This window comes from Podarcis tiliguerta (assembly GCF_965153285.1).
Source record: "Podarcis tiliguerta genome assembly, chromosome: 17".
Classification (NCBI taxonomy): Eukaryota; Metazoa; Chordata; class Lepidosauria; order Squamata; family Lacertidae; genus Podarcis; species Podarcis tiliguerta.
This window is the reverse complement of record NC_139550.1, coordinates 12563062-12589851: the sequence shown is the minus strand read 5'-3', so window position 1 is coordinate 12589851 and position 26790 is coordinate 12563062. Positions and strand designations below refer to the sequence as shown.

Below are 26790 nucleotides of genomic sequence, written 5' to 3'. Positions count from 1 at the left end.
GTACGGATGTAATCCCAATTCCACATCCGCTTTCTATTATTCAGGTCTTGCTGCCTGTTCAAACACAAAGATGGAACTCTAACTACCTGCATAGCTATGGATAACAAATGCCTGCGGCTGTTTTAATAAACAAAACTGCTACAGCTAAAATGACTTTCTGTAATTGTTTCTCTAGTAAATTAAACGCCTGTAGGACAGCATCGGAAGATTTAATTGTAGCATTTACTGAATATCAGCAGGACAGTTGATCCTGCATGCTAGTCACTTCAGCCAAAGGAAGGATGGTTTGCCAGCCCACAGAGCAAAATGCATCCAACTGGAGCCAGGATGGGTTGATTATCATTATACACACAGCTTCTTGGGCCAAATCCATCCCCAGTGTAATTCCATTAAATTGTATAAAACCCTCATTTTAAACACCCCTTCAGAACGAACGGCACAGGGGAAGCTTAGGAGGGATATGAATTGTCCAATCATAATTTCAAGTGATGCTCCATGGACTATCACATGAGTGCTCAATGCAAACATCATTTTTTATGGAGTGCCCCACGGATTATCCTGTCCCTTCTCACCCATTTGAAATGAAGGATTACAAAGGCCGCTGCTAAGCACTGAGGGAAAGGCAAAATATGCCACATTTGCAGGACCATTTTTAAAGTAGCCCGTACTTGGGAGCTTCTGGAAAATAATACTTTATAATTATTATTGTGCCTTCACCAGACTGATCCATGCCCTTCAGATGTATGCAACAGGTTTGCAGTACAGGCCAGGAATCGTATTCCCACATGTAGTGCTTTTTTCTAGGGGGACGCAGGGGGATGCATGCCCCTAAACATTTTGTGAATTAAATGAGAGAAGAAACAAAAAATTTAAAGAAATTAGTTTCTTCTCTAGCACGGTGAATCGTCAGTTCCGTTGATAACCCCAATGTCAGCCTCTTTTCCTGTTACGGTGTTTCCTGACTCTCAGACGGAATGTTGTTGTTGTTTAGTCGTTTAGTCATGTCCGACTCTTCATCACCCCATGGACCAGAGCACACCAGGCACCCCTGTCTTCCACTGCCTCCCGCAGTTTGGTCAAACTCATGCTGGTAGCTTTGAGAACACTATCCAACCATCTCGTCCTCTGTCGTCCCCTTCTCCTCGTGCCCTCCATCTTTCCCAACATCAGGGTCTTTTCCAGGGAGTCTTCTCTTCTCATGAGGTCGCCAAAGTATTGGAGCCTTAGCTTCACGATCTGTCCTTCCAGTGAGCACTAAGGGCTGATTTCCTTAAGAATGGATAGGTTTGATCTTCTTGCAGTCCATGGGACTCTCAAGAGTCTCCTCCAGCACCATAACTCAAAAGCATCAATTCTTCGGCGATCAGCCTTCTTTATGGTCCAGCTCTCACTTCCATACATCACTACTGGGAAAACCATAGCTTTTACTATATGGACCTTTGTTGCAAGGTGATGTCTCTACTTTTTAAGGTGCTGTCTAGGTTTGTCATTGATTTTCTCCCAAGAAGCAGGCGTCTTTTAATTTCGTGACTGCTGTCACCATCTGCAGTGATCATGGAGCCCAAGAAAGTAAAATCTCTCACTGCCTCCATTCCTTCCCCGTCTATTTGCCAGGAGGTGATGGGACCAGTGGCCATGATCTTCGTTTTTTTGATGTTGAGCTTCAGACCAGATACCCCCAAACATTTTTTTAAAGAAAAAAAGCACTGCCCACATGACTGGTAGGGCTGGGGAAGAAATACAGTTCAGTTCACATCAAGCCAAATCAACTTGCAAAACAAATTAGGAACCAAAACAAGGCCATTCTTCTAAATGTTCTCCTATCTGAATTTTGCACTGCATTTCTCAACCCAGCATTTACAAAAATGCATAGTATGTGTGTGCACATAAAATGAATACAGTGCTTTAAAAAACATACAACAATGCAAGAAAATGCTTGCAAGAATGTGTCCATTAGTCAAAACTTCATACGGGACATGGTGTTTACTTGGAGAAATTTGCACTGAAATGTTGAATAATTTTCACTGAAATGTTGAATAATTTTCATAAGGATTTTTTTGAAAAATGAAACAAAATCTGCAAATTGCTGCAGAAATGTGGAGAACTGGATTTGAGATTGAAAAAGAAAATGAAACTGAGAAAACGTTTACAGTGTAAAGAAAGAAAAAAGTCACACAAGGAAAGGGGGTTGAGGAGAGAGGAGAAGAAACAAACAAATGCAGTCACTAGTTCAGGCTTCCTCAACCTCGGCCCTCCAGGTGTTTTGAGACTACAATTCCCATCATCCATGACCACTGGTCCTGCTAGCTAGGGATCATGGGAGTTATGGGCAAAACACCTGGAGGGCCGAGGTTGAGGAAGCATGCAATAGTTCTTACAGTGACCAGCTGGGATGGAAATAGCTCCAGTAACCTGATGGTAAGAGGGACGCGAGTGGCGCTGTGGTCTAAATCACAGAGCCTAGGGCTTGCCAATCAGAAGGTTGGCGGTTCAAATCCCTGCGACGGGGTGAGCTCCCGTTGCTCGGTCCCAGCTCCTGCACACCCAGCAGTTTAAAAGCATGTCAAAGTGCAAGTAGATAAATAGGTACCACTCCGGCAAGAAGGTAAACACCATTTCCGTGCGCTGCTCTGCCAGAAGTGGCTTAGTCATGCTGGCCACATGACCCAGAAGCTGTCTGCGGACAGACACAGGCTCCCTCGGCCTATAGAGCGAGATGAGCGTGCAACCCCAGAGTCGTCTGTGACTGGACCTAATGGTCAAGGGTACCTTTACCTTTAACCTGATGGTATGGCTGTCACCAGGTGATGTTTGGGAGCAGGGCAAAGGCAGCTGGTCTGTCAATGGAGTTGATAGGACAGCCTTGCTTCTTCCAGCTTCTTTTTCTGCTCTGCAGCCTGATGAAATGGTTGCTGCTAGATGTTAGCTGAGGAACACTGTATTCTCAAACATGGGTCTCCAGCTTATTTTGGACTACAACTCCCAACATCCCTGACCATTGGTCCTGATAGCCAGGGATGATGGGGGTTGTTCTCCAAAAACAGCAGGTGACCCAAGTTTGGGAAACCCTGGTCTAATATGTCACCCATTACGGGGTCCCACACCTGTGCAATTGCTGGCCGGCCTCAGCAGTGCTGGAACAACAAATGTAGCAAAACAACATTTGCTACTGTATGAATTAATGTATTTTTTCCCCACAGCTAAATGGAAAGGAAAAATAAGCTTGCACATATCCCGGAGATCAATTTAAATCCAGATTGATAAACAAATGAGCTGTACCAAAAGTAGCAAGTGTGCAATATAAGATAGCTAGAAATAACACTGTTTCTTCTCCGATATGACAGAGATAAATACTGGCCAATAAGATCAGACAATGGATCATCAGTGTTCTGCTGCCTTAACACACTCTAAAGGAGATTTAAATGCCAGCGCCTAACTTTTTAGAATCAAATCAAGCAGCAAAGTGTTTCAACATCAAAACTACAGAAACTTCCCAAAAACACAGGAGGTGTTCACATTATTGCAGATGACATGATAATAGCAGCATCCACCTAATAGGTACACGATCAAATCCCTCAAAAGGTCAACAGAAAAAGCTACAGTAGAGAACAGTAGAAAAACTGATTTCAAACAAAGAAAGAACTCAATACAGCTAAAGAAGAAATTAAATCATTAACCCAGCTCAGCAGCCGTCTCATATTTAAATGGCTGCTCTCCTAACAGAAACACGTAATTTGTGCCTAAATTCGGTTACTAGAAAAGCAGGAAATGTAACATCTTTTATTATTTTTTTCAAAGAGACCAAGGCGGGGAATTACAGATCAGTTAGCTTAATGTCTGCTTTGGGTAAATTCGTGGCAAGCATGATCCAAGATAAAATTATGAATCATGTGGAAGAACAAGTCTTGCTGAAGAAGAATCAGCATGGCTTCTGTATCATTTAACTTTTAGAGCTCTTTGAGAGTGTCAGAAAGCATGTGGATAATGGTGATCAGATGGATATTGTTTACTTGTTTGTTTTGAAAAAGCTTTTGATGAAGTTCATTTCCAAAATAAAATATGCAAAATGAAACACAGCTATTCTTTGAAATTCACATTTATCTGACTTTTGCTATGCAATTCTCTAACCAGTCTTTACAAAAATGCGTATTTTAGATGAAAGTGTGCATACAAGTGAAAACGTTAGTGAAAACAATGCACAAAACTAATTATACTAGCTTGCAAAAATAGTCAGAGCTGCGTATAAAAAAATGTCCCGATCTGGAGAAATTTGCACTAAAATGGTCGTGAATTTTCACGGTTTGGACACACAAGTTGCTGCAAAATGTGGATGGGAAAAACGAGAAATTGAAATGATTGAAATGGACAAATCCATCCAACCCTAGCAGGGACCATTACTGTAGCCTAACTGAATCTCTTCTAGTCACGCACTGTACTTACATTCATACTTACATGCCTATGGAATGGATTCTGTACGCAAAGGGGCTGGCTGTGTGTACTTCTATGCCTGCATTTTCAGTGTATGTTCAGGGACCGTTGGCAACTGTAGCATGATTATAGATGCATCCAGCAGAGTGGGCTCTGGCTCAGGAGAGCTCATGCCACAATAAATGTGTTCAGGCTAAATCCGATGTAGCACAAACAGCCATCCACTCACTTTGCTTCCTGTCCTTTCCGTTGGCTCTCTCACACGTCCAAAATGTGATCCAGAAGGCTGGGGGAGGCTCAGAAGCTGCTTTGGGGGTGGGTGCATGAGAGGGAAGAAGAGAAACTGGAAGTCTTGTGCAGATTTCCATTGAGCAAACAGGCAAACACCACTGGATGTCACCCATAGACTTTAATGCAACAAGGCTTTATGACCTTACTGACTTTATTGCTGAATCCTATACCCACTTTCTAAGGGACGCGGGTGGCGCTGTGGGTTAAACCACAGAGGCTAGGACTTGCCAATCAGAAGGTTGGCGGTTCGAATCCCTGCGACGGGGTGAGCTCCCATTGCTTGGTCCCTGCTCCTGCCAACCTAGCAGTTCGAAAGCACGTCAAAGTGCAAGTAGATAAATACGTACCGCTCCAGTGGGAAGGTAAACGGCATTTCCATGCGCTGCTCTGGTTTGCCAGAAGCGGCTTAGTCATGCTGGCCACATGATCCGGAAGCTGTACGCCAGCTCCCTTGGCCAATAAAGTGAGATGAGCGCCGCAACCCCAGAGTCGGCCACTACTGGACCTAATGGTCAGGGGTCCCTTTACCTTTATACCCTCTTTCTGGGTGGTAAGTCCCACTGAACTCATTGGGGCTAACTTCTGATAGACGTGTACAAGATTGCTGCGGTCCTAAGCACACTCACAAAGTCCCCCTGGATGCAGCAGGGCTTACTTATGTATAAGCATGCATAGCATTGCCCTGTCAGACTGCAGTCCTAAACAGACGTATTTGAAACTAAATCCCATTGTTATCAAAGGGCTGTACTTTTTTTTGGGGGGGGGGAATATGGTTTAGGATGTGGCTGCAAATTGCCTTTACATATTTTCACTTTTCCATTACTGCAACTGTAATTGATGGCGTTACACAAGCTGGAAAGCCAAAGTTTTGAAAAATAGCCACTAGACAATCAGCAAATGAGAAGGGATAGATTTGTTATGTGATGTTGCTTGTTTCGGTGGAAACATGTGCTGAGATAGTGAAATGAGCCATACCGATGCAGAAGCTGTAACAGGCATCTATTTAATTATGCCTTATGTTCAAACCATTCCATTTTTAATTAAAATCACTGAATTGACTAATAGAAGAACTACCATGGAAGAGTCATGTTTTGAAGGCTGAGAAATAATAATGCATCATATATATTTTTCTCCTGAAAGAGTAGCATGGTTGCCTTTGATTTTAATCAAGATTAGAAGAGAAGAAATACTAAACACAAAGATCCATCTAACCTGTTATAATATAGCACATCCCCTTTTGTGATTACACAAAAAAAGTAATATGCATTAGGTATTCTTTAGAGACTTGGCAATGCATTTGCAACCTTTGTTTGGGCATCTCAGATCTGGGAAGTGTGGATGTCTAGAAAGGCATCGCTACCTCACAAAATCCATCTGTCGTGTTCAATCATAAGGACTAACCTAACTTTTATGCCTACTCTCCCCCAAACCTTTACAAAAGCCTCTCATCCTATGTTCTACGTGAAAGATAGTTCCACCCAAAGCTGTAGTTCTACTAACAGTTTCTCAGATATCATCAAAAATCAATGGGGGGAGATCCATCAAAGTCAATGGAATGTATGCACATGAAACTAGGCGCCAGGTGGAAATCAATCTTCCAACTCTTGCTTGCAAAATTCCCCTCAGACTGCCAGGGTGTCCCGTCCATGCTTCAAATGTAAATTCAGGTATGGCCCACTCATGAGGCAAGGTGGGGCGACTGCCTCGGACTGCAGGATCCACAGGGGCAGCAGATGCTGAGGTAGATCTTTATTTTCCCCCTTGTTCCTGATCAGTGCCGGATTTACATACAGTGGTACCTCTGGATGCGAATGGGATCCATTCCGGAGCCCCGATTGTGATTTGCCGCTTCCGCGCATGCGCGTGACCTCATTTTGACTGTCTGCGCATGCGCGAGTGGCGAAACACGGAAGTAACACGCTCCATTACTTCTGGGTCGCTGCAGCACGCAACCCGAAACTACTTATCCCAAAGCTACTTTAACCCGAGGTATGACTGTATAAGCTAAACAAGCTATAGCTTAGGGCCCCACTCTCTTGGGGCCCCCTAAAAAAACCAAAGGAAAAAAAACCTGGAAGTACATTTCCAAAATATAAGATAAAAAATTAAATAAACAGTGTTTTCTGTTGTGTAGGCTCCTATGATGTAAGTAATGGGCCCCGCCTGCTAGCCTGCTCCCTAAAATATCACTGGTTTGCTCATTTCTATATACAGTGGTACCTTGGTTCTTAATCCGTTCCGGAAGTCTGTTCCAAAACCAAAGCGTTCCAAAACCAAGGTGCGCTTTCCCATAGAAAGTAATGCAAAACAGATCAATCCGTTCCAGACTTTTAAAAACAGCCCCTAAAACAGCAACTTAACATGAATTTTACTATCTAACCATTGATCCCTAAAATGAAAGCAATAATCAATGTACTGTACTATAAAATAAATAAAACAGTTTTGTAGATGATAAAAATCAAAATTAAAAAAAATTCTTACCCGCACTGATGATAGTCATTGTCTGGATGACTATACATATATTATATCCTTTATATTATATCCATATAAAGGGCCCCATTACCTTCAGTAGCTTATGGCCTCATCAAACCTAAATCCGGTCCTGCTCCTGATGCAGATCTTTGCTCACACCTCCTTCCTTAGCGGGGAGGGGGTGCCAGTTGTGGTTCACCTCAGGTGCCAAGATGTCTCGGTTCGGCGCTGTGCGAACCCATTTGAAACCAGAGTAGCATGCAGAAATATGGCGTTCCTGTTGGAAGGAACAATCCACATGGTAACATGACTTCCTCCCTGGTTTTGTGAGGTCTGCCCAGAGCCCATTTAGATTTTGATGGTTTTGGTTGCCAAGATTACTTAAATCTGGGGTGGTGAAGCTTTTTCAGCTCAAATATCACATTCCCTTCTGAGCAACTTACTAGGGCTGCATGTCACTTGCGGGTAAGGCCAGAGAAAAAGCAGGCAGCGTAAAACATCCACATTTTATGTGTTATGTACTGAAGTTCTCACCCAGGGCCAGCAGGGTTATACTGTAGATAGTTCAGGTCCACATATGCAAATAAGGGATTGAAAGTGGCGTTCAGTGATTGGATAGTTACAGAAAATGGTTACAGTTGCGTTCTAGTGGAGCTCTATATAAGCAGGCTGGCTGAACCCTTCAGTTCAGTTCAGTTCAGTTCTGTTCTGGCCTCTGAATAAACAAGAGCTGTTTGAAGAATTGCTGTGTTGTCTGATATGTTCACCCACAACTTAACATTATGTTTGCACTTAGGGTAGTTCCTATACACATTCACACATCCCTTTCCATCCTCTGTCCAAGAATAATAAGGGTGTGTGTGTGCAAAGCAGGACTGGTGAGGGGTGTGGCCTGGAAAAAAGGGGCATGGCTGGTGAGGGAATGTGGGATGTGAAGAGTCTCAAAGGTCAGAGAGGCCTGGAGGGCCTGAGGTTCCCCACCCCTGACTTAAATGATTGCTTGGTATCACAAATCTGCTGAGTGTCTCCAGAGCTGTTGATGGATAGTGTGCACAGGATTCTTAGGCTAATGGCCTGACTCTTACATTCAAATCTGTAGTGCGGCTGTACCCTAAGAAATGCAAACACTATTTCACAAATGTGTGTACAATGGCCAGGGAAAGAAAAAAGTGGAAACAGCAATCCAAAAATAGAGAAGCAGTCACACACAAACATATATTTCATCACAGACAACTGACTATTCAATATTCAATATATTGATTCACAAACGCAATCACCAATTTAAGAAGTACATATAAAAATATTATATTCAGAAAATAAAATAATAATACAGTGGATCAGAAACTGTAGAGAGGATCACATCTTTATGATATATTGCAGATGTTTGGGACATTTGATGGAAACTGACCCGATCAACATTGTGGAAGTCTGAACATAACCTTAATCTTTTGGAGATCCTGCTTCTTGAATTTTGCAATATAGCTATTCGCTCAGAAACCATAACAGAATACATTTCAAAAATGCATTTTAGCATAAGATGTACATAGAAATTCATACATTGAGATAGAATACATATTTAAATATGTATTTTGTGATTAAATATGTATTTAAATGTACATGCCTATATGACTTCATTTTTGGATGCTTTTTTTAACTTGAAAATTAAGGCAGAAATGGAACAGAACAGACTTATGAACACACACGAAATTGACATGGACCAGACTAGTCTGTCCATCCCTATGATATATTGCAACAATTCACATGATTGTAAGAGCTCAACAGCAGGCTGGTCAACATCCCCGTTGCCCGTATAAACTTCTTTGGCAACTACAGCCTCACACACGATATTTCAAATGTGATTACGGTGTTTCTATAATGAATACATGAATTCAATTACAATATAATAAGTACATTAGTACATACAGTTCACTTGCTACTTAGAAACATAGACCTTCCATTTAGAGATGCCTGCAGAACCAAAACGAATCATAGAGTTCATCAATTTGGATACAAACCTCCTATGGCAGCCCTTAGAATCAAGCCTGAGCACTGTTTCAGTGACTCACTACTTGTGAAAATCCTGAGGAGGGAAGTGGTGGTTAATTATTGCCTCTGTTTGAATTGTTTGGACTCAGACTATCTGTCATAAGGAAAAACATGCAATGCTTCTGCATTCTCTTTCTCTGGTTTCTTTCAAGGAGCTAAAAAGCCAACCATAAACTGCCTGAGCAGTAAGCGCATTGTTTCTAAAAAGTACTCCTGTAATTTCAGGTGCTTCCTTGCTAATAGGCTCCTAAACATGGAAAAGCTGCTTTTATCAGAAGTCTGATTTATTTAATTTACTTGTTAAAAATGGGGCAGTGGTTTTCTCGAGAAAAACACATTCTACAAGTCTTCTTCTCCCTTGCAAAAAGTTAGAAGGTCTTGAAGCCTCTGCCCCCCCCCCCAACACACACACTCGCCCCAGGGCAGCAATTATAAGGAATTTCTGTCTGTCCTGGAAATGAGTTTCAGATGGCAGAGATAAAACTGGCAAAATGCTAAAATGCAGACCCCCTCTGCGGCTCAAGGAGATGAACCAGCTCTGTTGCATATCACATAGCACTGCAGTAAATTCTGAGTTAATGGAGATGGGGACTTGGTTACTTCTGAGGCCTCAGAGGAAGATCAGATGCAGGGTAGAGAGACCACACTCTACAAAAGAAGAAGAAGCAAAAACCAACCCATGAATAGCGGGCTACTTTTTTGCTGAGAAAAAGTGTAAGCTGATGATTTAACAAAAGGTGTGTCCTTGTGGAAGTTTTGATGGGGAAGGGGGGGGGGGTCAAATGGCTATTCAACACACATCAATGACTCATGTAGTCTGAGACTTCAGACCATGCCATGCATTCAAAGGACATGGTTCCTTCCACGCAAGAACCCTGCGAATTCTCGTTTGGTCAGGATGCTCAGAATTGTAACTCTGTAAGGATTCTTGGAGTGGGGTGGGGGGGGGGGAAGCCATGTGTTCTATATGTATGGTGTGTTGTGACATTCAGTACGCATTGTTGGCCCACTGAAGGGTTTTGTTGGGATTGCAACTGCAGAGCTGTATATCCCGTATGTTGTGACACAACTCCCAACTAGGGCTGAGCAATATATCGCTGTATTGTCCAAAAACTCTTTGAAGTTCACATGGTGATAATTGTTTCATAATATTTGAGCTGGCAATATATCGGAAATCACAATGTATGTAAGGGCTAGGCGATATCTGGTTTTCAACATTGTGATAACTCACCAGCTAAACATTGCGATAACTCACTAGCTAAATGCTGCAATGTTATCACCAGCTAAACGCTGCAATCTACCACTATGTCTGAAATAAGGATGGAACTATACAGAGGCGAACAGGACAATGTCCTGGCAACTGCTAATAATAATAATAATAATAATAATAATAATAATAATAATAATAATTTATTATTTGTACCCTGCCCACTCTGGGTGGCTTCCAACAGAGATTAAAAATACATTAAAACATCAGTCATTAAATGACTGGCGGTGCAATCAGTGGTGGTGCAATCAGTGGCGGCCTACAAGTCCTCGTGGTGGTGGCAGGAGGGGGTAGCCATAGCTGTGGCAGCCTGCAAGGAACACCAGTGGAACAAGCAGTGGTGACTTGTGAGGCCTCACAGTGGCGATGGGAGCTGGTGGCTTTTGCCAGTGCCGCAAGGCCTTGCAGGCCACCACTACTGCCGCCACCACGACAAGGCCTCGCAGGCTGCTGCTGCTTCTGCCACCACCACCCAATGCCTTGGCAAAGCTTTGCAGGGTGCTAATTATTGTGCCACTGCTGCCAGGCTGCTGCTGCTTCTGCCCCTCCCCTGCTATTGTTGATTCTGCTGCTGCTGCTGCCGCCGCTGCCGCCTAGCAGGCCTGCTGGCAGTCTGGCAGTCCCAGATTATTTGTATTCACTATGACTCATCACCGTATTTGGATTGTCCTGAATACCACCATTTGGTAGCCAAGCTCAAAACCCAAAGTCCTATTGCAATGCATTCTGACCTGCCTACTGCTGAAAGTGACCATGAGCTGATTGATAATATCAACATTTATCAGTTTTAGTCCCTTAAGTAGTAACAGTTGCCAGGACAATGTCCTCTTCGCCTCTGCGTACTTCCTTCCTTAATTCAGATATCAATGTATATCAAGATATTGTGATATATATCGCAATGGTTAGCTGCTGATACAATATTGAAAACCAGTTATCGCCCAGCCCTACTCCCACTAATGAAAATGCCATCTCAGGAGGATTTGGGAACAGGTAACGGCACCTAAAACACACTGCAAGCTAGTTTTAGGTTGTTTAACTTTGTAGATGCTCACAAGGATCCCTGGGTTGGGGGAACGATTCCCCACTCAAGTAAATGCCCTTCAAATGCTGCAACATTAAACTGGGAGCAAAGGATTCTTTTGTGAGGTCAACAGTGATTAGCAATGCAATCCTATACACTTCTACACAAGTTCAATGGGGTTTGCTCCCAGGTAAGACTGTATAGCATGGTAAGACTGATCGTATGGTCGGCGGTTCGAATCCCCGTGGCGGGGTGAGCTCCCGTCGCTCAGTCCCAGCTCCTGCCCACCTAGCAGTTCGAAAGTACCCCTAAGTGCAAGTAGATAAGTAGGTACCGCTTTATAGCGGGAAGGTAAACGGCGTTTCCGTGTGCGGCACTGGTGCTGGTTCACCAGTGCAGCTTCGTCACGCTGGCCACGTGACCCGGAAGTGTCTTCGGACGGCGCCAGCTCCCGGCCTCTAGAGCGAGATGAGCGCGCAACCCTAGAGTCGGTCACGACTGGCCCGTATGGGCAGGGGTACCTTTACCTTTTACCTAAGACTGTATAGCAGCTTTCCCCATCCTGTTACCTCAAGATGCTGTTGAATTGTGGCTCCCACCCGCCCTCCCTAACCATTGGCCATGCTGTCTGGGGCTGATGGGCATTGTGGTCCAGCGACACCCACATAGCACCAGGTACAGGAAAGTTCTTGGGGAGGATTGCAGCAACTCCCATCTCTGTTGGACTTTTATTTGTGCTGCTTCTCCACCTCTGGGAGTTCTGTTCTGCAGCATCCTCCTGAGTGGGAACATTCGTTTTCTACTCACATCCAGCCTCTCTCCGCAGCCTCTCCTTAACAAGAGGCCCGTGTCCTTTCCCAGCCTTTCAAAGAGGGAATGTGGAGCTGCGCTGAGCTCTCTGCCAGCTTCAGAGAGAGAGAGTCGCTCAGTGAAAAGAGAAAAGGCCTTCCCAGTTACAGCAGGTAGGTTTTTTCCGCTTGGCAGCAGCGGGAGAAGCCATCGAGTTCTTATTTTGCAGGATTTAGTAGCTTCCGCGCGAAAGTGCTACTGCGAGACCCCTTGCTGTTTGATGGTGGGTGCCCCTGAAGTTTAAAAGCTGCTTCCAGAGTTTTGTTGAAACAGACAAGATTCTGTCAACAGCGCACCAGCCGGAGAATCATTAATACGAACACACTTCAGGATGCTGTGGTGTGCCTGTTCCCTTCCTGGCAGTTGGAGTTTCAAACTAATTAATTCCTGTGATCTGAGCCATTCCCTTTTATTAATAGTATCAGCATGTGTGATGCCAGCACTGTTGTAGATGATGTGCTCTCTCCAGGGATCCTATCAGCATGCCGGGGTAGGTTTTCAAAAGTTTTCCTTGGTAGCACTCATTTCATTCCGATTCTCTCCAGGTTTTCAGCAGCCTGGCAAGCAATGTGTCGCCTCTACTGGGACGCTTTCGGGAGCTTCTAAATAGATAAATATTTGAGGACGTTTGCCCGTGTCATCAAATGGCCCCGGAATTGACTCGGCACAGTGGGATCGCCTGTCCAATATAGTCAAATGAAGAGGACAAAGCCTAGGTCAGAACTCCTAAAGCCCTAGATAAATAATCTGATCCCTGCATCTCTCAAAGGTGTAGAGAAAAGAACAGGGCCGCCAAAATGACCAAAGCTCCCCTAGGAAAAAAGATTAAATGTGGGTCTTTTTGCCCCAGGAGGGTATAAAAGGTCAGTATGGGGCAGAGACATGATAGAGGTATATAATATTATACATTCTGTGGAGGAAATGGCTAAGAAGTTTTTCTCTCTGTCTTATAGGGATTTGGGAATTTGTCTGCTTCAGGTTTTCTCAGCTTCTCATTTCCCCAATCGTAAATCCAGCTTTCTACATTTTCAAGCCTATCTGCAATTAAAAAGCAAACAAAACCCCTCCTGAAAGCGCACCAGCATTTATGTGTAAATTTATCCTTCCTGTATGCAATTTTGCCTAATATACACCTCATCGCAAATCAATTTTCCTCAATATTGTTGCATGTTATTTTCACTAATCTATGCATTTATTTTTTAATTAGTTCTCGTTAAAGATTTTTTTTGTGATACAAAACAAACAAATATGCAAGGAAACGTACATACGGCGTCTCCACTTTCAATCCAGAGTCTTTTTCGCAGTTATTTACATTCGGTGTGAGACACTGTTGCACACTTTAGCCTAGTGTATGCATTTCTGTACACATTACTCAGCCAGAGAACTGCATTTCCAATATGTTTGGATAAGTGTGAATTTCGAAGGGTAGGCTGAGTTTGAGTTTGCATATTGCTTCAAGAAAGTGAAAAGTTCACCTTGGGGTGTGAGCTGAATGGAATTTCTCCTCCATCCCTCCTTTCTCATAATACTTGAAACATGACTGGTGGGAGATTTAGGAGAGACAAAAGGGAAGTGCAGTGCAGAGTTAAATCATGGAATTTGCTTCTACACGCTGCAGCGAGAGCCACCAACTTGGACAGCTTTAAAAGGAGATTAGACAAGTTCTTGGATGGCTTTAAAAGGAGATTAGAGAAATTCACGGAGGATAAGGCTACTAGTCAAGATGGCTATAAATTCCCTCTAGTATCAGAGCTGGCATGCCTCTGAGTACCAGTATCAGTTGCTGGGGAAGAGGTTTATTGCCCCAGTGTCTGGCTCTTAGACTTCCTGTAGGCATCTTGTTGGTCATGGTGGGAACAGAATGCTTGACTAGAAAGGCCTTTGACCTGATCCTCTCTCTCTCTCTTATTTCTCTTTCCCCATTATCTCTACTTTTGGCTTCATGATGTTCTCCTCCTTGTATCAAGCATGATTAATTTGGGTGGCTGTTGGCCCCAGCTCCCTTCCCTGAAGCTCTACCAGGGCCGGATTTAGGTTTCATGAGGCCCTAAGCTACTGAAGGTAACGGGGCCCTTTATATGTCCAGCTGTCCTTTGTCAACAACAAATTTATTAAATAGTGGGTGGACATAGCAGACGATACAGAGATTTCTCCAAGCAGTTCTTTATAAGTAAACTGGAACTGAACTGAACTGAACAGCTCAGCCGGCCTGCTTTTATAGGCAGCTGGCTGTCAACCTTGTAACAACAACAACCCAGGGTTTCCCGCCTAAATTAACTGACGTGGACCTGAGTGAAAACTATATACAGGATACCCCTGGTGGCCAGGGTGAGAACTTCAATACATAACAAAATTGTGGCTTTTTTGTGTTGAATATATGATATATGGAAATTGATGGACCTAACAGGTATCTGAAGCCATTTGAACATAACAAAATATGTGATACTTTAGGGAGCAGGCAGGACCCATTACTTACATCATAGGAGCCTACACAATGCAAAACACTGTTGCTGTATGTAGGTTTTATTTTATTTGTTTTCTATCTTATATTTTGGAAATGTACATCCAGTTTTTCCCCCCTTTAATTTTTTTTTGGGGGGCCCAGGGGCCCCAAGCTATAGCTTATTTAGCTTCTATGTAAATCTGGCACTGAGTTCTGCCTACCAAAAAATCCTTCAGAAGTCACAAGAGACAGATTTATAAAGCAAATGTTAAACAGACTGGCACTCATTTACTTCAGAATGAGCGTATTTAGGATCCATGCTGCATGGCTACGTTTATTTTCATATTAATTTTACAAGATTATTTGCATGCAGAGGCGCCATCTTGTGCTCAAGATTGAGGGGGCCTGCCACGTGCTGTGGGTACATGATGTCATGTGTGTGATGTCATGCGCATGCTATGCATCAACGTCACATCGTCAGGAGGAGGTCAAGTGAGAAACGACTGTTTCAATGACTGGCAGCTCCTCCTCTCTCTGGCTCCAGTGTTTCTTCCTGCCATCCATAATTTTATAAACTTCTATCATGTCAGCTCTTAATCATCTTTCATCCAGAGCAGGCTTCCTCAACCTCGGCCCTCCAGATGTTTTGAGACTACAATTCCCAGCATCCCTGACCACTGGTCCTGCTAGCTAGGGATCATGGGAGTTGTAGGCCAAAAACATCTGGAGGGCCGAGGTTGAGGAAGCCTGATCTAGAGTCCCAAACACTTCAACCTTGAAATTTGGGTTGATCTTTTCTGAACCAAATAAAATGGCTGTGGCTGGGGAAACCTAGCCAGATGGGTGGGGTTCAAATAAAACAACAACAACAACAACAACAAACCATACCATACCAATAATACACCTCCACACCAATACAGCTTGTTTTTATTCTGAAAAAGCTTGAACATCATTGATCAAAGCATTGTGTTTACAGTCATCAGTCCTTTGGTATCTACTAGTTTAATGGTGGTGCATGAAGGTGAAAAGCTAAGTTATGTACACATAAATAATAATGATGTTCTCGTATGTACACATTTCCTAGACTTCTTTTTCTGAAATTAATGTCCTCAATTACTTTTGCACATCTTAACCGAACGCAATATACATTAAAATAATTATGAAATAGTACTATAAAGCAATTTTGTATCCACTTAAATTGTTCAATTATAGAAACACTAAATAAAGATAACAAATTGGTATTGGCAAAGAGAACAGCCTTCATATTTAAGCTTATTCCAATTAGGTAAGTTTATTTCTTCTAATAAGCAATGTAATACTATTTTATTATAAATCCTGCTTTCAAACAAGTAATGTTGCAACAAATGGAATATCATCTTCCTAAAACAACTATCCTGCATCCTAGCGACATATTTTGGCATTCTTAAACATCTATAAAATCATTCTTCGTTAATGATTTTTGTGTGGCGTAATATAGTAATGAAATTTAAAGAAAGTATTGCATAAGATAATAACATAATAGCATACTAACATGATTTATGTGTACATTATTATTTTGATCATTTATTAAGATAGTGGGACTGGCAGACTTTCTCCATAACGAATAGGTAATTATTTCCCAGTAATAGATTCTCCCCTACCATTTAAACATAAGAAATATACATTCTATATTACTATTCTTGTTGTTGCTGTGATGATGATGATGATAATGAACACTTTCTATAACTTTTGCAGATTATTTCACCAGTTATACTAGGAGTAGTCAACATGGTGTACTGTAGATCCTGTGAGTTATAACTTGCTCATCCCCAGCTATTGCTGATGGGAGTTGTAGTCCTCACTATCTGGAGGGTACTATCTTTGAGTTTAAAAGCCTTTGATGGTACAGTGTAGAGTGCCATCACAGGAAAGTCTGTTTGGCAGGCTAAGCAATGCATCCACAGAGGCAATGAAATGTACTCTAAATTAGTGAATCACATTGATACGAGAACCCTAGTGCACTGTCCCAATCACAATTTGAATGTTGTTGTTGTTTAGTCATTTAGTCGTGTCCGACTCTTCGTGACCCCATGGACCAGAGCACGCCAGGCACTTCTGTCTTCCACTGCCTCCCACAGTTTGGTCAAACTCATGTTGGTAGTTTCAAGAACACTGTCCAACCATCTCGTCCTCTGACGTCCCCTTCTCCTTGTGCCCTCAATCTTTCCCAACATCAGGGTCTTTTCCAGGGAGTCTTCTCTTCTCATGAGGTGGCCAAAGTATTGGAGCCTCAGCTTCATGATCTGTCCTTCCAGTGAGCACTCAGGGCTGATTTTCTTAAGAATGGAGAGGTTTGATCTTCTTGCAGTCCATGGGACTCTCAAGAGTCTCCTCCACCACCATAATTCAAAAGCATCAATTCTTCAGCAATCAGCCTTTTTTATGGTCCAGCTCTCACTTCCATACATCATTACTGGGATTTGAATATGTAAAGGTAAAACTTTTGGTCTCAGGCTACATACACACATTTTATTCTGGACTCAATGGAGACTGAGTGCTTGTTTTTTTCTATGTTGCCCTCACACAATCTAGATCTATTGCATATTTTCTGTGCCCCTGAAAAGCGTTTCTTGAGAAACTGATTTCCTCCAAGAAAATAAAAGCTTGTTGCAGACTGATTCAGCTTTACTGCACACTGTGTCCATTTGAAAACAGAAGTCGGTGATCCTGCCCATGGGGGGGGGGGTGGTTATCCACACCTTTCCTATTATATTGTGGGTGGGCATAGGCCAAGATTGCAATCAACACTCCCTTCTTCAATCACCTGGGCCATGTGCAGGCAGGAAAAGGTGTGGATAATCCAATCAAGGGGACAGTTATTAAACACATGTCAAGTACCTGCCCCCCCACCACTCCATGGATAGAAGAATCCATAATCTAGATTGAAAGCAGCATCTGGAGGATGAGCAGCAACACTTCTGGATTGAGAAAATCTACATTTTTGAGCTGCAAGTGGGTTCGTGTGTATCCACATTTTGTATTTCCTTGAACTGAAACTTATCTTCCACTTTGTTGCCCATGCACCTACTCTGAAAAGGTCATAATGGACCTGTTCACAGTCCATGTAGGATTTCAATAACCTGAAGAATCCAAGTACCTGGGACCATATCTGGATGTTGATCAGATTTCGACTAAGCTGCAAACAAACATTTGGGAATGAATTTTGCACTTACTAGGTTTTCTCTATTTTACTTTTTAACATCCAAAATGCAGGCTTTCTCAAGAGTCCTACCCATTTTGAAGCTTGCCTCCATGGGTGCTGATGAATAAATATGATGTTAAACAGCAATATTAGTCATGAGAATGTTCTGCCCAAAGCTTGTGTCTTGCAGATCTTTGTCATATAGTTTTCAAGGGCAGGTTAATTCATAACAAAACTCAGCTGTGTTATTTAACTCAGAAGAGTGCAGAATTTCATCCAAGCACCTTGACAGTACAGATTCATTTCAACAGGTCCCATTAACACAAGAGGCATGAAACAAACCATATCTGAAGAGATTTCAACCCCAACTTTATTCATTTCGTTACTGAGGGATGGAAGTTGCCTCTAGGAAACATGAATAAGCTAACATTTCCAAGGTTCTCATCTCATCCTCAGGGCAAGCTAGAGGTGATGTCAGCTGGCCCATACATCAGAACTCTAACGTGGCCAAATTCCTATAAAGAAAGTAAGGCTGATCGCCAAAGAATTGATGCCTTTGAATTATGGTGCTGGAGGAAACTCTTGAGAGTTCCATGGACTGCAAGAAGATCAAATGTATCCATTCTTAAGGAAATCAGCCCTGAGTGCTCACTGGAAGGACAGATCGTGAAGCTGAGGCTCCAATACTTTCGCCACCTCATGAGAAGAGAAGACTCCCTGGAAAAGACCCTGATGTTGGGAAAGATGGAGGGCACAAAGAGAAGGGGACAACAGAGGACGAGATGGTTGGATAGTGTTCTCGAAGCTACCAGCATGAGTTTGACCAAACTGCGGGAGGCAGCGGAAGACAGGAGTGACTGGCGTGCTCTGGACCATGGGGTCATGAAGAGTCGGACACAACTAAAAGACTAAACAACAACAAAGGGGGCAGGGGCGTAGGAAGGGGGGCGGTGAGGTGGTCTGCCCTAGGTGTCATACTTGAGGGGGATGGCATAATCCCCCCTGGGCGACTATCACCATGCCGATCATACCCAATGGGCGCAGATCGCCGTACCGATCGCCCCAATGGGTGCCAGTTGCCATGCCGATTGCCCCCCTGGGTGGCTTGCCCCACCCCTTGGTGCACAGCACATGTGCCGCTCCGGGTGCCCAAATGACTAGCTCCGCCGTTGAAGGGGGGCAATTTAAAGAGCAGCATGGCTGGGCAGGGGATGGTTAACTGCCTTCATGCCCAGCCCTCTCTCCCTGGCGAAGAGGGGTCTATGGCTGCTCAGTGACATTAATGCCCCAGTGACCCATAATGCGGCCCTCTTTGCGCTGGCGGCAAAAAGATTAGGAAGCAGAACATGGATAAAACTGTGGTAAACTGTAAGGGAGATTCAGAGGTCTAAATAAAAATACTGTATGCTGTGTGGAGACCTCTAATTTACGCATGCGACTGGATTTTATGATTCTGATTTAGACAGAGGTTCTGTTTTTATATAGATTTTATAGATAGATAAGATATAAAGATTTAAAGAGAGTTCTTTCTCCGATAGTGTCTGTATGGCTTTGTCATGGCAATTGGCTAGTACAAGAAAGCTTATCTACATCTGCCTCCATTCCTCATCATCGCAAGCCATTTCCCCCCTTGTTGGGCTCAGAGGCCAAATGAATTTCTACCGCAAGAAAAATGAATGGAAGAAGAGGTTGGGGAGGGTGAAATTGAACACCTTTTCCCACCTGCGCTGCTCTTTAGAATTGCCCCACCTTTGCTTTTACAGAAGTTCAGAATAGCCAATACTTTAATTAGCACAGAGTTCATGCCACTACGAAGCCGTGCTTGCTCCTCCAATGGGGGTGTTTAGCACCAAGATTCAGAAAATAAGGTCAGGAGTGGATAGTCCTTGACTTTTAGGCTTAGTGCAAAAACTGGGTGGGGATGAGGAAGGGGTTTCTAATAATTGTCTGGTGATAGGCATTTGGTTGGGTGGTTCACAAGTTGTGCAGGTCCAGATTACAGTAGTAATCTGCCCAAGTTAGGCAAGAAGTTCTAAATACATTGCACATCTGATAACAGAGCTTTGTTCGAAAGCAGAGATCTAATGTATGGTTATCAGATGTCCCCGTTTCCCGGGGACAGTTCCCGGATTTACAAATCTGTCCCCAGACAAAATCCGCCCCCAGAATGTCCCCGGATTTCATTTAATGTCCCCGGATTTATATTTTAAGTGTTGTAGTTTTATTAGTAGGGAATGGATGTTGTGTGAGTGGTTCAACGGCACAAGATACATCATATGGGGACTTCCGGCGACGCCAAATGGCGGGCGCCACAGCAGCCAGCAGCTCCTGAAGCCAGCCAGAGCCAACTGCGCTACCAGGCTGGCTCCGGGCTGCTGAGACTGCTGCTGCCACTGCCAAGGGTGAATTGGGGGTGCCCGGCACATCAATTGGGTGAAACTGCTGACACCCCCCCCTCCGCAACCCAAATTGAGCTGGGAGAGAGAGCGCCCAGCCACCTGGCCAACTGCCAAAAGAAGAGAAGATATTACTTCTTCTTTTTAAAAAAACTTTTTAAATAACTTTTTGTCCCTCTTTTTTTTTTTAAAAAAAAGTGTCCCCGGATTCTTTGAAAAAAATCTGGTAACCTTATTCTAATGTAAGAACCAACCTCTATGCAGCTGCTGCAGTGGTGATCTGTTTCTTGTGCAGATCTAGGTCTGCAGTTCCCCCGAGTGACAGACCACATGGAGGAAACCTTTCAACAGTGTGACTAACTACTACGCAAAACTTTATTTCCATCTTCTGCCATGTCAGGAGAAGAAGAGAATAGCAGCACCGAAAGGTGTTGAGGAGACAAAAAAGTTGGGTGAGAACTATGATGTGGCAGCTTTTGGCTTGCAGGCAAATTCAACGGCATCTAGTTCCCTTCTCTTATCAAGGTGTTGCGCAGCCCTGTCTCTCCCGGTGTGTCTGTTCTGTCTTCTCCACTGACTTCCCCTATAGCTTGCACAGCACACATCTTTACTTACACCTTCTCCCTACTTGAACTTTCCCTTTTTCTGCTGCAAAACCTTTTGCAGCTTTCGGATGGGCCTATGGAGCAAAGGCTTTCTGCTTCTCTTAGAGTCAGTGTGGTGTAGTGGTTAAGAGCAGTAGTCTCGTAATCTGGTGAACTGGGTTCGCGTCTCCGCTCCTCCACATGCAGCTGCTGGGTGACCTTGGGCCAGTCACACTTCTCTGAAGTCTTTCAGCCCCACTCACCTCACAGAGTGTTTGTTGTGGGGGAGGAAGGGAAAGGAGAATGTTAGCCGCTTTGAGACTCCTTCGGGTAGTGATAAAGCGGGATATCAAATCCAAACTCTTCTTCAAGCTCTTCTTAGAAATTAAAACCAAGCAAGTCGACGAAGTTGCTCGCATCTAATGATAACCCATGTTCAACAGCTTATCGGGATCAAGCAGCGGGTTCAAGGTACATACGGCCTAGTCGCTTCTGCTTCACTTCTCTTTGGCATAACTGGAAGTATCTTTATGGTGGTGGCCCCTAACTTTTAGGATTTCCCCCCATTACATATCATACAGGTGCCTGCTCTATTCTTTTTGGTGCCTGTTGAAGACTTTCAACAAGCCTTCTAAAGGGAGATTTAAAATCCCAGCCAGTATCTATATACAGTAGACCCTCCGGATACGAACTTAATTTGTCCCGGGGGTCCGTACTTACCCCGAAAAGTCCATATCTAGAGGCGCCGCTGCTGTGCATACCACGATAGAGCACTTCTGTGCATGTGTGAATCATGCATAGGGCTTCTGCGCATGTGTGCATGCAGCAAAACCCAGAAGTTTACACTTCTGGGTTTGCCACATTCGCAACCCAAAATTATGTTAGCCAAAGATAATGTAACTTGGCTGTATTGGATTTGAAAATGATCCCCCCCCGCCCGTAAACTATTTTTATTTATCAAAAGATGTACAAAAGTTCATACCCAATACAAAGTAATTTTTTTAAAAAAAAACAACATCAGAATAATAGAGGTACTTATAAAATCTGTTCATAAAATAGAGTTGGCAGAGACCCTGAGGATCATAAAGACCAACCCTTCAATGCAGGAATATGCAGCTGCCCCATAGACTGGTCAAACCAGCAATCTTGGCATGATCAGCCCCATGCACTAAGCAATTGAGCTATGTCTAATCCAGAAAGGAACGGGAACAAAAAAGGGGGGGAAGGGGAGGGAAAGAGAAAAGAAGGTGGGAAAAGAGAGAGAGAGAAAGTAGATAAAGATAAGAAGACTTCCAGTTCTCTTTCAGCTAAATACCGTATTTTTTGCTCTATAAGACTCACTTTTTCCCTCCTAAAAAGTAAAGGGAAATGTGTGTGCGTCTTATGGAGTGAATGCAGGCTGTGCAGCTATCCCAGAAGCCAGAACAGCAAGAGGGATTGCTGCTTTCACTGCACAGCGATTCCTCTTGCTGTTCTGGCTTCTGAGATTCAGAATATATTTTTTCTTGTTTTCCTCCTCCAAAAACTAGGTGCGTCTTGTGGTCTGGTGCGTCTTATAGAGCGAAAAATACGGTATATACTTCATCCAACTATTCTATTTCCTATAAGCTATTTTTAAAAAACTGTTTATCATTATATGTGACCTGAGCCAATGGCATGCAGCCAATTCCTGCAGTGTCACTTTTAGATGCAGCAAAGCAAGAGATGTTTTGATATTAGGCACAAATTTGATAGGAAACAGAACGACACATTCTCAAAAATTAGGTAGTGCACCTTTGAACAGGTAAAAACGGGCAAGTATGAGGCTATAAAAACATTCCCATGAAAACGTTTCATAAGCATGGAACTTTTGGAGCCCTGTTCTGTGAACAAAAGTGTAATCTTAATACCGATAGCAAAGGATCTTGCACGCAACTCTTATTAAGCCAATGCTGTACAATGGGCTTAAGCATACCTATCTATGTACTGGATTGGAGCAGTTAAGGGTTAAGCAGTCTACAGAGACAATCTTCTGTATGTATCTACACAAAAATAAATCCCATTGAATTCAACAGGACTTACTCTTGGGCGAGTGCTTATAGGAATTGCATCAGAAATGAATGACCTTGAGAATATGCCCTGAGGTCTGGAATGACAATTCTAATCCACTGTATTGATTGTAAATGCAGACAAGCATTGAGCATTCATTCAGGATTAATTAATCTGGGAAAAAAGTAATAACGCTTCTTCCAAATACTAAAGGAAATCCAGTCATTTCTCTCTTTCTCTCTCTTTTTATGCACAATTATGGAGAAGGGGGGAAAAAAAACAATTACACAGTCTTTAGTCAAGCTAGTTGAGTGTCAGTACCCTGAATTTTGCAGTCCTCTCAGTAACAGATGTTAAAATGATAGGCCAGCAAGAAATATAGATTTTTTCAGCCTCAAGCAGAATCTCAAGCAGGCTCAAAAATGTGTTAATAAAATCCTTGCAAATGGAGAACTGAAAAGACTTGTTTCAGCAAGCCTATCTGAAACAGAACCTTTACTCTAATGGAAAAAAGAGGGGCCCTCCTTGCATCAGATTGAAGAAAGGAGCCAACAGAAGGTCAATTGCTAATCAGGAACAATTGGAGAAAACTAGGGTGAGGTCATTTAAAGCCGTCCAAATCGAAACACAGAGGCAACCTGTTTGAAAAGGCAATTTAGAAGGAATTATCTTCTCAATTTGCATAATTTGAGTGTGCATAATTTTGTACCTGGAGTAATGGCTGATTGACACCTGAATTAGAAGATATTGTTATAATTCTCACCCTCTGTTTTTTCCCCTTCCCAAACTTTCCTACTCATAGAAGAGGAGAGTGACATATCAGATATGAATCTCCTGTTTCCAAGGAGCCATCTTAAGAGTTTCAAACAATACCGAGCAACACACAAAGAGGCATTAGTATATCACAGTAAATGCCACAGATTCATTTGTAGGAAGCTGCTTGAGATATTCTGGACTGGATTAAGCTTTTCTAGTTAATAACCAAAAGCCACCTGCATTTCCTTTCTTCCCCCACCCCCTTTTGGAAAGAAAATGAATACCATCACATACAGAATAGCAAGTTTAGCTGAAGACAGCCACAGCTGCCTTCCTTTTCCCAGTAAATGAAAAGATCTCCACTCAGGCTACAAAACAGTTATCAAATGCAGTGTCAAAGCAAGTGTTTCTCCTCTATTGTAAGGTGCAGACTGAATAACTGCCGGCAGAGCATTCAATGTCTTCAGACTCACATGCAGCTGCACACACTCCAAAAGACTATTAGCTTCTTCCTGTTTGCATTCTTCAGCTCAAGAGAAGGACGTTTCTTTCCAAGCAAAGCCTCTGTGCTGCTTCTCCTGGCTTTCCCAGATTCCTCCCCTTTCCCCATCAAAATTCTCCCTTTGGATTTCATGTTTGCAGAGAAGCTCCCCAACCTTTCCTTTTAGGTGGAGGTAGACAATTGCCCAGAAACCAAACTCAGTTGGTTCCTCCCCAATGTTTTTATTAACATTTTGAGACCATTTTCATTACCAGTGGTCTTAGGGCTCCTTTGGCTGAACAATGCTATAGAAACTCACTTCCTTTATGGGAAAGGCCATAGCTCAACTGTAGAGCATCTGTGTTGCGTGAAGAATGTGCCTGGTTCATTTTCCAGCATCGCCCAGCAAGGCTGGGAATGTCTCCTATTTGAAACCACAGAGAGCCAGCATAAATAATACTGAGCCATGGTCTCACTCTGCATAAACAGCTTCCTGTGTTCCTGAGTCCCTGAAGCCAGTCTATGCACATAGAAGAATCCAGTAGGGCAGCTTTTGCTGGACTCTTACCACACCTGCGATGTTGAGTGAATAATGGCTGGAAGAAAGCCAAGTTCAAGAACATTATAATTGCCTTGCAGGATCAAAGAGACCAACATCCGACAGCCTGCTTCTTTTGTGAGCTCGCGCACAAAAGGGGACCCCATCCATCCCCATCAGTTTTGTTCCCATCACTTCTGAACTTGAAATTCTATTTATCTGTCACTCCCTCCAATAGTGGACTGGAGCCAAAACAGGGCAACCGAAAAACAAGAGGGAGGTATCAGTGTGCTCGGAGAAACTCTGAGGTTTGAACAAGCACAACAACAACAAAGGACAAAACCCCAACCCCTTAAAATAACAAACCCAAAACCTACAAATAATTCGCCTACAAATAATTGAGTATGCTTAGTAGCCACGTAACAGTGTGTCAGTCGGAAAGCGAAAAACAGAAAAAAGTTGGGAAGGGGAATGGAGGAGGGCACATCGTTCTGTCTGTCTGAAACACTGAACAAGACTGCTGTTAGAAGGTGAAGAAATACTGCAACATTTTGTTGCAAGCCCCCCCTTTTGTCACTACTAGGGTTTGAAGGATCTGTCAATTTCAGATTTCTCAGTTTCACATTTTCCCCAAAGTTAAATTCAGCTCCCCACATCCTGTAACTATTTTTAAAAACGCTCTTGAAAATTTATCAGCACTTCACTGCAAATTTCTCCAAATAAACACATTTTATATGCAGTTTTGACTACTATACAATTTTTTTTCACCCAATGTAATTCATGTTTGTATGTTATGTCCACTAGTGTCTTAATTTTTATGCATGCGTTCTCCCAGTATATACATTTTTGCAATCATTGCTTGGTTGGAGAACTGCATCTCAAAATTCTGCATATTGCTTTGGAAAGTACAGATTTGCTAGATTTGGCTTTAAACGTGTCCTGAATTAAATGTATCCTATACCCCTAGTCACCACTAGTAAACATTGGTAGGAATGCTCTCCGCAAGTTTGTCAAAGTTTTAAAAAATAAACAGAAAGAAAAAGCTGTTGCCACATTCCGAACGTTAATTATGCATTTTATTTCAGTGTTTGCATATGTACTAAAACAAAATGAACTGGCAACAGCAGTTCCAACCTAGTGCTACTTTGTTGTGTCAATACAAACTTTCAACACATTGTGACGATTCAAAATAAACTTTGTGAACAGGCAACACCTCGTTTCCCATTTAACATTTTACTCTTCTAACAATAATAGCTCTGTAGGCTGTTGCCATTTCTTCTCCCTGCAGTAATGTAGACCTAGTCCTGCTGAGCGATGAATTCTGATCATTGTCTGCATTCTTAATCCCTTCTACACATACACTGCTCTCTTCCAACCCAGATGACGTCTCTCTCTCTCTCTGGAATTTTCTTTTTGGTGCTTCAGATGTGCAGGCTCTTCAAAGGCACACAAGAATCAAATGTAAAGGAAAAGGGTCGCGTCATCTAGTGGGAAATGTTTGAGAGCAGTATCTTCTAGCAACGAGAAACTCCTGTGATGGGTTAATGCTTCTCGTTGCAAAACGAAGACACCTGATTTCTGTCAGTACTCCAGTTAAAATTGCACCATCACTCCCATCTTCCCAAACTACCCTATCAAGTAGACGGAGCAGGGTGGGGGGTGGGGGAGAGAAGCAACCAAACTGGTAATCAGATTCCTCTGAAGGGATGTCAGCACAACACCTGCTGTTCCTCTGCTGCTTTTAGGCCTTCAGTTCTGCTTGCACAATGAACTCTCTTGAGTTCCAGGGCAGATAGAGTTACAGCGTTTGGAGCTTCTGGTTTCAGCTGATGCTTGGGAAAATGGACGACCCACAGAAGCTCTTTCAGAATCATCAGGACTAGGAGATACGATGTCCTATGCTCACTTTGGCATCCTGCTAATGTTGCGTACTCCATAGCAAATGTGCACCCAGTTCCAACAAGAAGCAGGTGTAGTGGTTAAATTGATGCAGGCCGTTCAGGTGGAAT

General features: G+C 43.0%; 1 long non-coding RNA gene across 1 annotated transcript in view; it reads left to right on the top strand.

Annotated features, from left to right (window-relative positions):
- Positions 1-26790, top strand: part of LOC310668040 — a 1372673-nt gene that overhangs the window by 413958 nt on the left and 931925 nt on the right. The window lies entirely within an intron of this gene.